The sequence below is a fragment of the Schistocerca piceifrons genome, chromosome 2 (genome assembly GCF_021461385.2).
Source record: "Schistocerca piceifrons isolate TAMUIC-IGC-003096 chromosome 2, iqSchPice1.1, whole genome shotgun sequence".
In the NCBI taxonomy this organism is placed as follows: Eukaryota; Metazoa; Arthropoda; class Insecta; order Orthoptera; family Acrididae; genus Schistocerca; species Schistocerca piceifrons.
Window position 1 is genome coordinate 107,727,868 of NC_060139.1, and position 15,590 is coordinate 107,743,457.

The window sequence follows — 15,590 nt, forward strand, 5'->3', positions numbered from 1 at the left end:
GGAGATCCGAATGGGTGACCAGTCCGGAATTTTTTGCCAATGGAGAGATCATCATGACACTTTTTCAATTACAGACAACATGTCCTGTGGATAAACATTGTGTGTCTTTAATTCAATTGTTTCCATAGTCTTCTGCATCCTCATGCCGTTGATCATTGCTGATTCTTCCGCCTTTTAGGGGCAGTTTCCCACTCCAAGGGCAAGAGAGTGTCGTGAACCTCTGTCCACTTCTCCGCAATCTTTGACAAAGCCGTTGGCGGAACGAGGCGGATGTCTTCGGCTCTCATTGCTGATGATTTTTATTCAAAATTTAAGCAGATGTGAGGCTCGATCCCGGGACGGAGAATGTTGTGATTACTAGTCAAACACACTATCCCTAGAGCACGAACAGAAATACAATCGTTTTTCCTGTATCACTCGTAATCATACTATAATTTACAATCTCGCGTAATCTTAATCATTTAACAGTTAATTCATTTATCTAATTGTTTCGTAACTATACTTATTCTAGAATGGGATTTTCACTCTGCAGCGGAGTGTGCGCTGATATGGAACTTCCTGGCAGATTAAAACTGTGTGCGGTCCGAGACTCCGAGAAAGGCAAAGGTCCCGAGTTGGAGTCTCGGTCAGGCATACAGTTTTAATCTGCCAGGAAGTAAACTTATTCTGTTAATAAACCATTCTACTTGTATTTGATGGACAGGCGATTCATGAGAGGATACAGTCTTTCGCTTACAACAGATGTAGGCAACACAAAGCCCAACCAGTACAATCACAGCGCTAGAGGTTGTGGCAGTTGTGAAAACAGTCTGGCGCTGATCTCGCAATACTGTTGTATGTGTTGAAGCGTTTGCTCCGCAGTGATTTGTTCCTTTTACGATGTTATGAATAGGTCTACGGAGAGTGGGAGGTTTAAAGACTCGTTGTGGAAGGCTAGGTTCTAGGTTGACAACACATCTACAGGCTTCTCCGCCCAGTATATCACTGGTTGAGTCAGATTTACGACAGCTGTTCCAGTGACTTCAGCTGAGAGACGGATTGTAGTACCCGTTGTCACAGGTGATATCATTAATGAATATCCCACTACATCGTAACTCAATCCTTGTCACATTTCTTGATTTTCCTTGCTTATAACTATAGATCCCACGGTGAATCGGATTCATTTCCTAGCCCGAGTATCGATAAGCAGAACGCTTCAGAGATACTCGGGCTCCAGCCTAAGTACTTGAGATGGCGCCACTCTCTGACCGATTGTTTACCGCTACGTACTGCAGCCTGGCTGTTGCTAACCAGTCTCTCGTCGATCACTGAAGCCTTTAGTTACGCGCCATTGAACAGCAGAGTTTCGACTGTGCCAGATTTACGTTTGTAGTTTGGATTGCTCCCTGACCTTTGCTATATGCGACAACTTTCCGACCCTCTGGGCTTGATTCGGTTATTCGTCCACTACGTGATCTCCACTATCATTTACCTCCAGAAACGCCTGTTTCGTTGCACTGTTACCTACGTTACCACCAGCGCGAGTTATCATAAACTGTGTTCCACCCACCAGCAACAGCAGAGACAGCTCCTGCAAAACCAACAATAGTTGGCGGCTGCGACTTGTTCGCATCCCCCTCCACCATTTGCTTGTTCCGACGAGACAAACTAGAGTTGTGGGGTCCATTTACCGCGTTCTTTTGTTCTTCACTGCAGGAAAATTCAAATAACGGACCTCAGTCGTCAGGGTGCGCTCTTACTCTCTCCTAGCTGTAAACTGTACGAAGTGGTGCGAAAATTACGCCCGCTCTCGGATCTTAGTAGCTCGACTTTTCCTGACATTTATGTTTTTCTGACTGACTATTACGGTCAACAGACTCACGTCGCTGTAGCCAGACTCAAGTTTAATCAGTATGTTAACCCTCTCGCGGGTGCTAGGACCGAGTGTTCTGTCTGCTCGACCGGCTATAAGGGACGAAGATATTCTACGCCTCGCTGTAGGCTTCGCCCTCTGTAGGCCAGTCGCACTTTCCAGTGCGTGTAGAACCACTCTGCAATAACAATTATTATAAAATCAGTATCACTCTATACAGTCACAGAGATTGCTGTTTTTGGTAAAAACGAAACAGAACTTCAAAACTGAGACCTGGTTTCTCAGGATGGGGCAGAATAAGATTACGATTGTGGATGGAGCCATATTAGTAACTCTCGGTTGCACAACAAATACGTAAACTTTATTTAAAGAAATTAAAAATTTAAAACAATCTCTTAAAAAATCACAATTGACTGTATGACGCCTGAAGATCTTATCACAAAAAAAAAATTCCACAATTTTAGCGTCGAAGGCCACCAACAATAACCTCAAACAACAAACAGCTAAAGGCCTGAATTAGAAGTCAGGGAAACAATTCCAAATAGCACACATCTCAACAAATACCTTGCTTTTTAAACAAGTTTGCTTTAGAAAAAACTTATTGTAACATAGCTGAGGGCCTTATTATGAAAGAAGTGGAATTATTGCTCGTCGGAAGGCCACACACAACTTCAAATCACAAACGGCTGACGGCCTGAATTAGAAGTCAGAAGAACAATTCCAAATAGCACCTTTAAAATAAATACCTTGCTTTTAGAACACGTTTGCCGAAAAAAACTTACGGTAACACGGCTGAAGGCCTTATCAACAAAGAAGTGAAATTATTGCTCGGCTGAAGGCCACATCAACAATAATTAGAAAATTACAAAAAATGTTCAAAGATGTGTGAAATCTTATGGGACTTAACTGCTAAGGTCATCAGTCCCTAAGCTTACACACAACTTAACCTAAATTATCCTAAGGACAAACACACACACCCATTCCCGAGAGAGGACTCGAACCTCCGCCGGCACCAGCCGAGAAAATTACAAATATCCTTAAAACAAACATCACAATCTAAGGAATCAGGACAAGCGGTTCTCAGCAAGTGTTCCAAGGGTCAGCCTGGGAAGGTAACTCAAACATAAGGTATGGTGAGACAGGCAGCTAAGAGTTGTACTCACGTAACAGGATGGCAACTCAAACTAGGGGCAACTTATTTTAAGCACCGACCGAACGACTAACCAACTGCTGCACCCCAGGCTCAGCGGTCCTGGGAGCAACAACCAGCCGACCTAAGACGATATCTCAGAATGGTCGAGGTTGCATTAGCAGTTAACTCTTCACTCAACGTAAACGTCCAGGGTTCGGTGTGCAACAAAGTCGTCGCTCTCGCAGCTACCTCTCCCCGATCCGGCAGTGGCAGCACGCCGCCAGCATCACTGGCTTGCCCTGGCGCTTCACGGACCTGCTCGCTGCGCCAGCCGCGGTGGCCGAGCGGTACTAGGCGCTACAGTCTGGAACCGCGCGACCGCTACGGTCGCAGGTTCGAATCCTGCCTCGGGCATGGATGTGTGTGATGTCCTTAGGTTAGTTAGGTTTAAGTAGTTCTAAGTTCTAGGGGACTGATAACCTTAGAAGTTAAGTCCCATAGTGCTCAGAGCCATTTGAACCAACCTGCTCGCTGCTGCGCCCCCAACCAAGCTGTTGTCCGTTCACAACCCCTCACCAAGTCCAGTACACAGACAGCATTAAAATTACTGCTCATTCAAAACCAGAAGATACACACGGATCCGGGAAAACAGTTCCACCAACAACTCACAATACTAAAACCAGTCACTGTGAAACAACACGGACGAATTATAACTTGGCACAAACACAGAGAAGCCAGAAGCAGTGGGATGCCAAATGCACGTCGTCCGCTGCGGTGACCGACCGAACACCAACCAACGGTCATCCCCACTCAAGTCAGGCACAGTAAAGATCCCAGTGTAAATCGTCGACTGACAACTTATTGCCATGAGGTCACTTCGACAGGCAGACATATACACACAAGCGAAGGTTGCACTACTCGAATATCACGTTCCATTCAACTAAAACTCGCTGAATCCGGTCCTTGACTAGGACTCTCGCGACCACATCCAGCCGTCGGGCAGTGCATGTGTGTCGCCAGCGGTTGGGCGAGTGCTGGCTGTCCGGACCTCACTGCTGCTCCGTCCCAACTCCACTCTCTCGACACACGACGACCCGGAAATCCAAAGATGGTACTGCAGTACGTGCCATCGATAAGCGCTGCTGCTGCCACTCACGGACAGACGAGGCGAGAAAACGTAGTGGCGCCAGTGAACACACTAAGAAAACTAGAGACCACTGACCGATGACCTCGCTGTCTGGTCTCCTTCCCCAAACCAACCAACCAACCTAGAGACCACTATCGCTGTTACAAGATGCCAAGCTATGAAGGCATCACGCGAGCTGCACACGGCCCAAAAACTATTCCAGGGTCTGTGTAACTTGAGATTTACACTAGAAATATACGTGCCTGTAACCTATAAAAACCCATTAATATCGGATCAATATCTTTCAAGGTGTAAAGTTTTAAAGTGACCAGCACCCAGTGAAGACGCCGAAAACTCGGACTGTCTTCTGGTCTGCCTGGCAGCGAGTGTTGCTGACAAACCCCACGTATCTGCTGCACTGGTCTCCCTTCGTGACATCTGTTACACAAGGTGTTACAGAAAGGTACGGCCAGACTTTCAGGAAACACTCCTCACACACAAATAAAGAAAAGATGTTATGTGGACATGTGTCCGGAAACGCTTAATTTCCATGTTAGAGCTCATTTTAGTTTCGTCCACCAACGCTCAATGGAGCACGTTATCATGATTCCGTACGGGATACTCTACCTGCGCTGCTAGAATATGTGCCTTTACAAGTACGACACAACATGTGGTTCATGCACGATGGAGCTCCTGCACATTTCAGTCGAAGTGTTCGTACGCTTCTCAACAACAGATTCGGTGACCGATGGATTAGTAGAGGCGGACCAATTCCATGGCCTCCACGCTCTCCTGACCTCGACCCTCTTGACTTTCATTTATGGGGGCATTTGAAAGCTCTTGTCTACGCAACCCCGGTACCAAATGTAGAGACTCTTCGTGCTCGTATTGTGGACGGCTGGGATACAATACGCCATTCTCCAGGGCTGCATCAGCGCATCAGGGATTTCATGCGACGGAGGGTGGATGCATTTATCCTCGCTAACGGAGGACATTTTGAACATTTCCTGTAACAAAGTGTTTGAAGTCACGCTGGTACGTTCTGTTGCTGTGTGTTTCCATTCCATGATTAATGTGATTTGAAGAGAAGTAATAAAATGAGCTCTAACATGGAAAGTAAGCGTTTCCGGACACATGTCCACATAACATATTTTCTTTCTTTGTGTGTGAGGAATGTTTCCTGAAAGTACCTTTTTGTAACACACTGTATAAGTTCATTAGTATAATTCGTACGCTTTGGATTGTATATGTTTGTGTCATTTCCCTTGTGTCCGCCCCGGTAGCTGAGTGGTCAGCGTGACAGACTGTCAATCCTAAGGGCACGGGTTCGATTCACGGCTGGGTCGGAAATTTTCTCCGCTCATGGACTGGCTGTTGTGTTGTCCTAATCATTATCATTTCAGCCCCATCGACACGCAGGTCGCCGAAGTGGCGTCAAATCGAAAGACCTGCACCAGGCGAACGGTCTACCCGACGGGAGGCCCTAGCCACACGACATTTCCATTGCCCTTGTGTACGTTAGGAAATAAAATTATGCGTATTAGATCGACTCGCAAGTAGAAAGGAACCAGGAGCAGATGAAAGCTGTAACGCTTTCTGACATTACAAAGAAAAGCAATTAGTAGTGGCGTTGGCAGGAATGTTCGAATACGGACAACAGCGATTCTCCATTCTTTTGTGCATGTTTATCTGGTCCCGCACCTAGCCGTCAGGCTTCCTTGCCCACCGGACGTAAATTAATGTCCGTACCATCTGGTCGTCCAATCTGCCGGGCGTACATGTATGTCCATGGACGTCTGGGCGCTCTACCTGGTGGTCATGCATGTATACCCGAAGCCACGAAAGGGGTAAGCAAAGCAATCAATCCTACGCAGTGTGGGCTCCTGATTTGCAAGATTGGCACGAAAGTATAATTTTTCCTGTAAACTCCTTAATCTATGATGTTATTTGCCTTACTCCTAACCGAGAAATTAGTGCGAGGGCTTTAAAGGTGCCCGATCCCACCTTCAGACATCTGTCAGAAACTGACAGAGCTCACGGAGTAACTGTGCAGCACAAGCTGTTTGACGATTCGTCTGGTTCGACGATCCTAGTACTGTTTGGCGCCATTGTGCTGTATGATCAACTGATGACTTCCAATCAACGTCACCATCCGATTTACTGAGCATCCGTTTGTCCGATAGTCTCGCGACACGAGATTCAGCAGATAGTATAGTACGAGGGTAATCCCAAAAGTAAGGTCTCCTATTTTTTTTATAAGTATAGAACTCTGTTTTTGCGGCAGTCGGCCACACTGTTATGAAGAGTGCTTCACGCGCTATGCGTAAACATGCGCACGCCGCGCTGAGGCGCTCAGTCTTGGCTTGGCAGCCGTTGAGAATGGAGCTTCCGTTGGATGTTACCGCCAAGTGCGAATTGAGCGCAGTTATTCGGTTTTTGAACGCAAAGGACACTGCACCGATTGAAATCCATCGCCAATTGACAGAAGTGTATGGTGAGTCGTGCATGGATGTCAAAAATGTTCGTAAGTGGTGCAGAGAGTTTGCAGCTCGTCGGACCGAAATTCACGACGAACATAAGAGCGGGAGACCGTCTATTTCTGAGGAGACAGTGTTGAAGGTTGAGCAAAGCATGCATGAAGATCGGCGGATCACCCTGGATGATCTCTGCACGTTGGTTCCTGAGGTTACCGGAAGCACCGCTCACAGAATTTTATCGGAAACATTGAACTACTGGAAGGTGTGCGCAAGATGGGTGCCACGCATGCTAACTGAGGACCACATGCGGCAACGAGTTGATGCTTCCCGCGCATTTCTTCACCACCTTGCAGCCGAACAGGACAACTTTCTGGACTCAGTTGTCACGGGTGACGAAACCTGGGTGTACCACTTTGCACCTGAGACCAAGCCACAATCACGCCAGTGGCGGCATCCTTCTTCGCCAAAACCGCGGAAATTCAAACAAACACAGCCTGCCGGTAAAGTCATGACAACCGTTTTTTAATATCGGAAAGGGATATTGGTGGTCGACTTTATGTCCACTGGGACCACAATTACCGCTGACAGGTACTGTGAGACTCTGAAAAAACTCAAACGGGCAATTCAGAACCGGAGAAGAGGAATGTTGAGCAAGGGCGTACACATTCTCCATGACAACGCTCGCCCACACATCGCTCGGCAAACCGTTGCTCTCCTGCAACAGTTTCAGTGGAACACAATCACCCACCCACCCTATAGTGCTGATTTGGCGCCCAGTGACTATCACCTTTTCCCTAGGTTAAAAGAACATTTGGCCGGCAAGCGATTCAGCTCCGACGACGAGGTGAAAGAAGAAATTCATAACTTTCTGAACAGCTTGGTGGCGAGCTGGTATGACATGGGTATACAAAAACTGCCACAACATCTACAAAAATGCATACATACAGAAATGGTGATTATGTCGAAAAATAGCTAAATGTACAAGCTGTAAATTGATGTAAACTGTAGTGTCGGTAGCTGGGCCGACACCGTGAAGTTGATGGCTGAAAATGAAGGCTAGACTAACGCTGTAGCCGATAGTGCACGCAAGGCTAAAGCAGACGGGCGTGAAGTCTGGAACATGAGAACTTATAAATAAATAAGAAGAAAAGTATGTAGATGCTTAGTACTTATCTTTTATTGAGGCCTTGGAATACATCTCTCTTGAATACTTGTAAGCTATAGGCACTGATACAACTGGCGCCTTGCTAGTTCGTTGCCATTAACTTAGCTGATGGCTATTCTGTCTCTCGGCTAATGAGAGAGAAAGGCTTCGTACAACTGGGCGGTAGCTAGGTTCGCGTACAACTGGGCGGTAGCTAGGTTCTCGTACAACTGGGCGATAGCTAGGTTCGCGTACAACTGGGGTCGAGTGCTCTCTCGTATCACGAGACCTGCCTTGGTGGTGGCGCTAGGTCTGCGATCACAGTGGCGACACGCGGGTCCGACATGTACTACATGGACCGCGGCCGATTTAAGCTACCACCTAGCAAGTGTGGTGTCTGGCGGTGACACTACATTCCTCCCCCGCAAATCGGCGAACGGTCGTGAGATAAGGCTTCCGCCCGCCGTGGGGAGGACCACATGTTGACGTATGCGATGAGGTGGGGAGCCTAACAACAGGCGAGGCTGTGCCACCCGCACCCGGCCATCCGGTCCGAGGGGAGCTAGGAAACGCCTGCAAAACTAGTCCAGGGTGCACGTCAACATGCGGTGTATGCGCCCGTAAAGAGACAGGAGGTACCGAAGGGTCGACCTCCATTGCGTCGGGGTAGCCGACGCGCGATGACGTCATGTGGTCCGGAGCGGGCTGGAGTTCCATGGCGGAGGACAGCTGGTCACGGGAAGCGATCGGCGGCGCGTGACCCTGGGAGGCGTTTGGCGGCTGCAGCGAAGCGTCTAATGCGGGCGACGCCGGCGGGAGAACAGGCGGCGGCGGCGGCGGCTGCTGCTGCTGCGGCGGCGCGTCGCCATGGGGCAAAATGGAAGGCATCGTCGGTAACACCTGGGGATGAGGCGAGCCAGTAGATGGGTCCCCAGGGCGCTGACCGGACGGCACCGTCGCTGAAAGCAGACGGGGAGCGGCAGAACCCGAGCGACGACAGAGGCGCAGCTGATTGAGATGCCGACGCACCTCACCAGAGGCCCCCAAAACCAAATACATCGCGCGGCCGAGGCAGCGAAGAATGCGCCCTGCGAGCCAACGCCGTGAACCTCGATAGTTGCGATAAAATACAACGTCGCCTGGAGCAAAAGCAGGAGTCTGCCGCTGCACAGGAACCTGATGCGGCGGATGCAGCAAAGACATCAAGGTGCGATGAGGACGACCGTGGAGCAACTCAGCCGGCGAGCGACCATCTCGGGGCTGAGAGCGATACGAAGACAAAAAAAGCAACAATGCGTCCTCCCGAGAATGCGACTCTTTCAATTTCAACATCTGTGACTTGAAAGTCCTGACCAATCGTTCAGCGGCACCGTTGGACTGAGGCGAAAACGGCGCGGATGTCAGATGTTGAATACCATTGGCCTGGCAGAATGACTGAAATTCTGCGGACATGAATTGTGGGCCATTGTCGGAAACAATAGTCTGCGGAAGACCTTCAATGCAAAAGATAGCAGACAACGCTTGGATGGTGGCGGAGGACGTCGTGGAAGACATCCGGACAACAAAAGGAAAATTACTGAAGGCGTCGACCAGAACCAACCATCGAGCATTCCAGAATGGACCAGCAAAATCAATGTGCAAGCGTTGCCAAGGGGAAGTGGCTTTTGGCCACTCAAAGACTTTCCGCGGCGGTGCGGATTGTTGTTCGGCACACGCCGGGCACGAAGAACACATATTCGTAATCGCAGCATCGATTCCGAACCAAGTACAGTGCTGACGAGCAAGTTGTTTCGTTCGCACTATACCCCAATGTCCTTGGTGAAGAAGCCGTAAAACAGAGGACTGTAACGAACGTGGGACCACGACTCTGGACTGATCATTATCAGAACGCAACAACAAAACACCACGTCGAACAAAAAGTCTCTCCTTGTGAGCAAAAAATCGGCGAACCAACGGATCCTCGATCCGAGACTTTGACAAAGGCCATTGCGTAGCAACAAAACGTAAAACAGTAGCAAGGACAGGGTCAGCAGCTGTGGCTGTAGCGACACGACGAAAATCAATCGGAAACGATTCGACCACTTCATCGGTTTCCGAATCAATGAACATGCAAGCAAGTTCGGAAGAATCGAATGCTTTATCCTCAGCAACAGGCAAACGGGACAACGCATCGGCGTTTCCGTGCTTAGCAGTGGACCGATACAAGATATCGTAGCGGTACTGCGAGAGGAAAATAGACCAGCGAATGAATTTCTGCGCTGTACGTGGAGGTACAGGCTTGGTCGGATGAAAAAGCGATGTCAAAGGTTTGTGGTCTGTGATGATGGTAAAGTGACGACCATACAAGAAATCATGGAACTTAGTAACACCAAACACGAGAGCCAAAGCTTCTTTCTCTATCTGTGAATAATTTCTTTGCGCAGACGAGAGCAATTTGGACGCAAAGGCAATAGGGCGATCATGGGAGCCAACTTTGTGCGCAAGCACAGCACCGATCCCGAAATCCGATGCATCTACCATCAACAAAAGGGGTTTCTGGGGATCGAATGGCGTAAGGCAAGTATTAGAAAGCAACGCCGATTTCAACTGGCGAAAGGCGCGTTCACATTCCGTCGTCCAGACGAACGGAACACCTTTACGGCGTAAGCGATGAAGCGGAGCTGAAATGGAAGAGGCATTGCGCACATATTTATGGTAATAATTAATTTTACCCAACACAATCTGTAGCTGTTTCATATTTTGAGGGGAAGGCAATTCTTGTATGGCACGGAGGTGCTCTGGACTCTGATGTATGCCTTGGGCATTAATGACATGTCCCAGGTATGGTAAGTCACGAGCAAAAAACACACATTTGTCCTTCCTCAAGCGAAGACCATTTTGTCGCAAAACCTGAAATAATGTTCGTAAATTCGCAAGATGATCTTCTTCTGTCTGTCCGGAGATCACTATATCGTCCAGATAGTTTGCTGCAGTAGGGACCGACGCACAAATAGTTTGTAAATATTGCTGAAACAAGGCAGGGGCGGATGCACACCCGAAAGGCAGTCTTTTGAAGCGGTACAATCCAAGATGCGTGTTAACCACCAATACGCGCTGGGATTCGTCGTCCACCGGTATTTGCAAGTACGCATCGGCTAGGTCCAACTTTGAAAAATATTTTCCCGGGCACAGTTTAGCAAAAAGATCTTCCGGGCGGGGCAAAGGAAAAGTAGCAGTCACTAGCTGTGGATTCACTGTGGCCTTGAAGTCCACGCAAAGTCTCAATTTTCCGGAAGGTTTTGGCAAAATGACTAAGGGTGAGGCCCAGAGAGAAGCTTGCACACGTTCAATTACACCCTGTGATTCGAGATCGTGTAACGTTCTGGCGACCTCATCACGCAATGCGTGGGGAACATTGCGCGCTCTGAAAAATTTCGGTTGCGCGTTGACCTTCAGTTCCAAATGTGCTTCATAGTTTTTAGCGCAACCTAAGCCCGGTGCAAAAACGTCTGCAAATTCGTCACACAGCCGAGAAACACTGTCTGTAGGCACAGTCTGATTCACTGATAGGACCTGATTTACAATAGACATGTTAAACAACTTAAATAAATCTAGACCAAACAAGTTCACTGCAGAAGAAGAACGAAGAACGTAAAATGACACAAGTTTTGTTTGTCCCTTGTATGTTGCAAGAAGGCTGCACTGTCCTAACACAGGAATTTTCTGTCCGGAATATGTAGTTAGCTTAACATTTGCGGAACGCAACGGAGGTTTGCCCAGTTGTTTGTACGTGTCGTGATTGAGCAATGAAACTGCAGCTCCGGTATCAAGCTGGAATGGTATCACTTTGCCTTCAAAGTCTAAGTCCACAAAAAGTTTATTGTTCTGCTGACGACAAGAGAGACTGTTTTGTGCAATTGGAACAGACACTGGTACAGAATCACTTGCTAATTGACGTGATTTCCGGCGACGTCGACGCACAGTTTTTGTGGGACGATCACAGTTACTGTTAGAGAAAGTGGCACTGGACGAAGTGGAATTAACGACATGAATGTCCATAGGCGAAGGTCCACGAGCCTGAGTGTCCTTGGTTCGATTCCGGCGCGAAGCAAAGGGCCTGGAATGATTGTGATTGTCTGATCTGAGCTTTTTCTGGCAAACACTTTGAACATGTCCTTTCTTATTGCAGAAAAAGCAAATAGCTTGGCGTGACGGGCAATGTTCACGCGAATGTCTAGTAGCACACCGCGGGCACGATTTCACTACATGTGTGTGCTGGCGCGGCACACCTGGCTTAGTGCGCGGCGGCAGCTGTGCGGACGGCCGCGAGGGCAGTTGACCGGGCCGCGTTGCGCGAGCGCGCCCGGCGGGCCGGTTAATGTTACACACAGCTGGCGAAGTTTCAAAAGATTCCTGAGCACAGTCAAGTGTGTCCTGTCTATCCAATATGTCTATTACTTGTTGAAGGGAGGGATTGACTAGTTTCAAAATTTGCTCCCGTATGCGAACATCAGAAACGTTCTGTGCAATTGCATCACGCACCATTGTATCTGAATAAGAAAGACCACAGTCACATTCAAAGGCACAGTCCCTAGTAAGTCCTTGCAATGTTGCTACCCACTCCCTATTAGTTTGACCGGCCGTACGTTTTGTACGAAAGAACGTATACCGTTTTGCAACCACATTAACTGTTTCTTTGAAATAGGCATCTAATGCAGACAAAATTTCCTCGTATGACAGAGTTGCTACGTCTCGTCGGGGAAACAATTTCACTATCACACGGTATGTGGACACACCGACACAAGAAAGCAAAAACGGCTGCCGCTCATTACCTTGAATTCTGTAGGCAGCAAGGTGGAAGGTGAACTGGCGAGACCACTCTTGCCACGTCTCATCGGCTGCCACGTATGGTCGAAAGGGAGGTGCCACAGCGTTTAGAGGCAGCGGTAGCGAAGAAGCGGCGGCGGCCGCATCGGTTTGAATGGTACGTTGACCCTGGACGAGCTGTCCAAGGGCATCCAGTAACGCCTGCGTCTGCTGAGTCTGCAAGCGATAAAATTCGGACAGTACATCTGGAGAATGTGGCGAAGCCATGACACAATTAAATGTAAGCAATCAGAAAAAGTTCACTTTTCCCTCGTCGCCAATAAATGTAGTGTCGGTAGCTGGGCCGACACCGTGAAGTTGATGGCTGAAAATGAAGGCTAGACTAACGCTGTAGCCGATAGTGCACGCAAGGCTAAAGCAGACGGGCGTGAAGTCTGGAACATGAGAACTTATAAATGAATAAGAAGAAAAGTATGTAGATGCTTAGTACTTATCTTTTATTGAGGCCTTGGAATACATCTCTCTTGAATACTTGTAAGCTATAGGCACTGATACAACTGGCGCCTTGCTAGTTCGTTGCCATTAACTTAGCTGATGGCTATTCTGTCTCTCGGCTAATGAGAGAGAAAGGCTTCGTACAACTGGGCGGTAGCTAGGTTCGCGTACAACTGGGCGGTAGCTAGGTTCTCGTACAACTGGGCGATAGCTAGGTTCGCGTACAACTGGGGTCGAGTGCTCTCTCGTATCACGAGACCTGCCTTGGTGGTGGCGCTAGGTCTGCGATCACAGTGGCGACACGCGGGTCCGACATGTACTACATGGACCGCGGCCGATTTAAGCTACCACCTAGCAAGTGTGGTGTCTGGCGGTGACACTACATAAACCATTGTAGAAATAAACAGGTCTATGTACTTATAAAAAAATAGGAGACCTTACTTTTGGGATTACCCTCGTAGTTAGTGATCTCGCACCCGCGTCGTCGGTACGCACGGAAGCGCTTTGTCCGCCATCGGCATGTCGCAATGCGAGACGAGGCTCATTCAACGTTTTTCTTCCCATCGTTGTCAAATCATGTCCAGTTTGCGGCCCTTAGCCTCAGCGGTGTCACTGGCGTTTTCGTGACGTCATGTATTCTGCATACCACAAACCTGGGCACCTCGTGAGTGGCCGCCTTGGCTGGCGTGCATCAGTCACATCGGCCGTCGGCACGCTACACGATACTTTGCTGGTGCTCATAGCAACAGCAGGGAGGACACAGCGTCTCATGTAGCAGCTGGACATTAATGGGACAATGGCGGATTTCCAGTTGTACACAGGCGCAGCTGTGTCTGTGATTAATGGGGACACTTACCAGCGCATTGGCTTCTCGTAGTTGCAGTGTCCTCAGAGCAAAGTCGTCATGTACAGCAGGCAGTCGATTCCATTGCAGGGTCAGATCGTTGTCCAACCTAGGTATAAAAATGTGGCTCGGCAACTAACCTTGTAAGTTGTCAGCTCTAGGACGACAACTAACATTTTTGGGTTCAAATGGCTCTGAGCACTATGGGACTTAACTTCTGAGATCATCAGTCCCCTAGAACTTAGAACTACTTAAACCTAACTAACCTAAGGACATCACACACATCCATGCCCGAGGCAGGATTCGAACCTGCGACCGTAGCGGTAGCGCGGTTCCAGACTGTAGCTCCTAGAACCGCTCGGCCATAAAATTTTTGATCTAGATGTTTTTGCACTTTTTGTTTTTAAAATTCAGGACCAGGTTAATCGAGTTTCAACTGTGATCCCATTCACAGAACTTGATATGTTGTGTGTACAATTCAAGCAGCTGCTTGAACCTACGTGGGGTTGTCAGCAGGATTCCATGTCCCTGTATCCTGAAAGCAGTGACCAGTGCCTATGTTTTGTAGAGTTTGTCCAATGAGTTTCGCCATGCGCGAGCAAGTTAAAGCGGAACTAGATAGGTTGTAAAGTGTGGGTGCTATATCTCCATTATTGTAAGTGAAGAAATCTAATGAATCACTTCGCATTTATAGTAATCTTACGCCTACCGTCAATGATCAAGCAAATGTCGATTTGTATCCACTTGCTCATCAGAGGAGCTGTTGGCTAAATTAGCAGGCAGTCATTATTTTTCAAATATCTCTCTCCCTCTCTCTGATGCCTACTTCCAACTGCCTATTGATAACCAGACGAAACAGCGTTTAGTGATTAATACAACATTTGGCATGTATCGTTAAAATATTTTGCTATTTGAGGTTGCAAGTCCTTTTGTGACGTTTCAGAGATATTCCGGGCAACGCTATATTTAGATGACTTGTCAGTAATTGGGGCCATGTGGGAGCAGTACCTGCGCGGCCTACAGATGTTCTTTGAGTGATTCCAAGCCCTTGGTCTGCGATGTCGCCTCTATAAATATAGTTTCTTTGAGCCAAGTATCAAATGCTGGGACATATGTTCAGGGGAGATGAGCTCACATCCAGACAAGATCATGTGGACGCAATCACTAACTTACCAGTCGTACCTCAGCAAAGTAAAATATAACACCCATCTATTCCAAATGCAGACTATGTTTCTCATCCACTCAAACAATTGCGTATGAAAGGTGTTAAATTTGTGTGATCAGAGGCAAGTCACAAGGCTTTCATCAAACTTAAAAATCGCCTTAGATTGGCTCATCGTTTAGCACTGTTCCAGCCTGGCATTCATGTAACACTTGCCACTGGTGTATCAAATTGTAAATTGTAGCATTGCTGGCGTGCTGTCCCACAAATACGCCAACGACGTAGAACAGTCCACTGCATTTGCATCTAAAACGTTAAATGCTGAGCTGAGGAATGGTTTGCAAATCGGGAAGGAAGCAATGGCTATCGTATATGGCGTCCTGAAGTTTCACATGGATCTTTACAGTGGCAAGTTTAACGTGATTATCGATCTCAAGCCCTTCATTTCGCTGTTTGGTCCCCATTCCAAACTTCCCAATAAACAAAGGGCACATTATTATTAAGCAGAGACCGTGAACGTGTCATCTCGAAACGGCGAAGTTGGTGGAATGT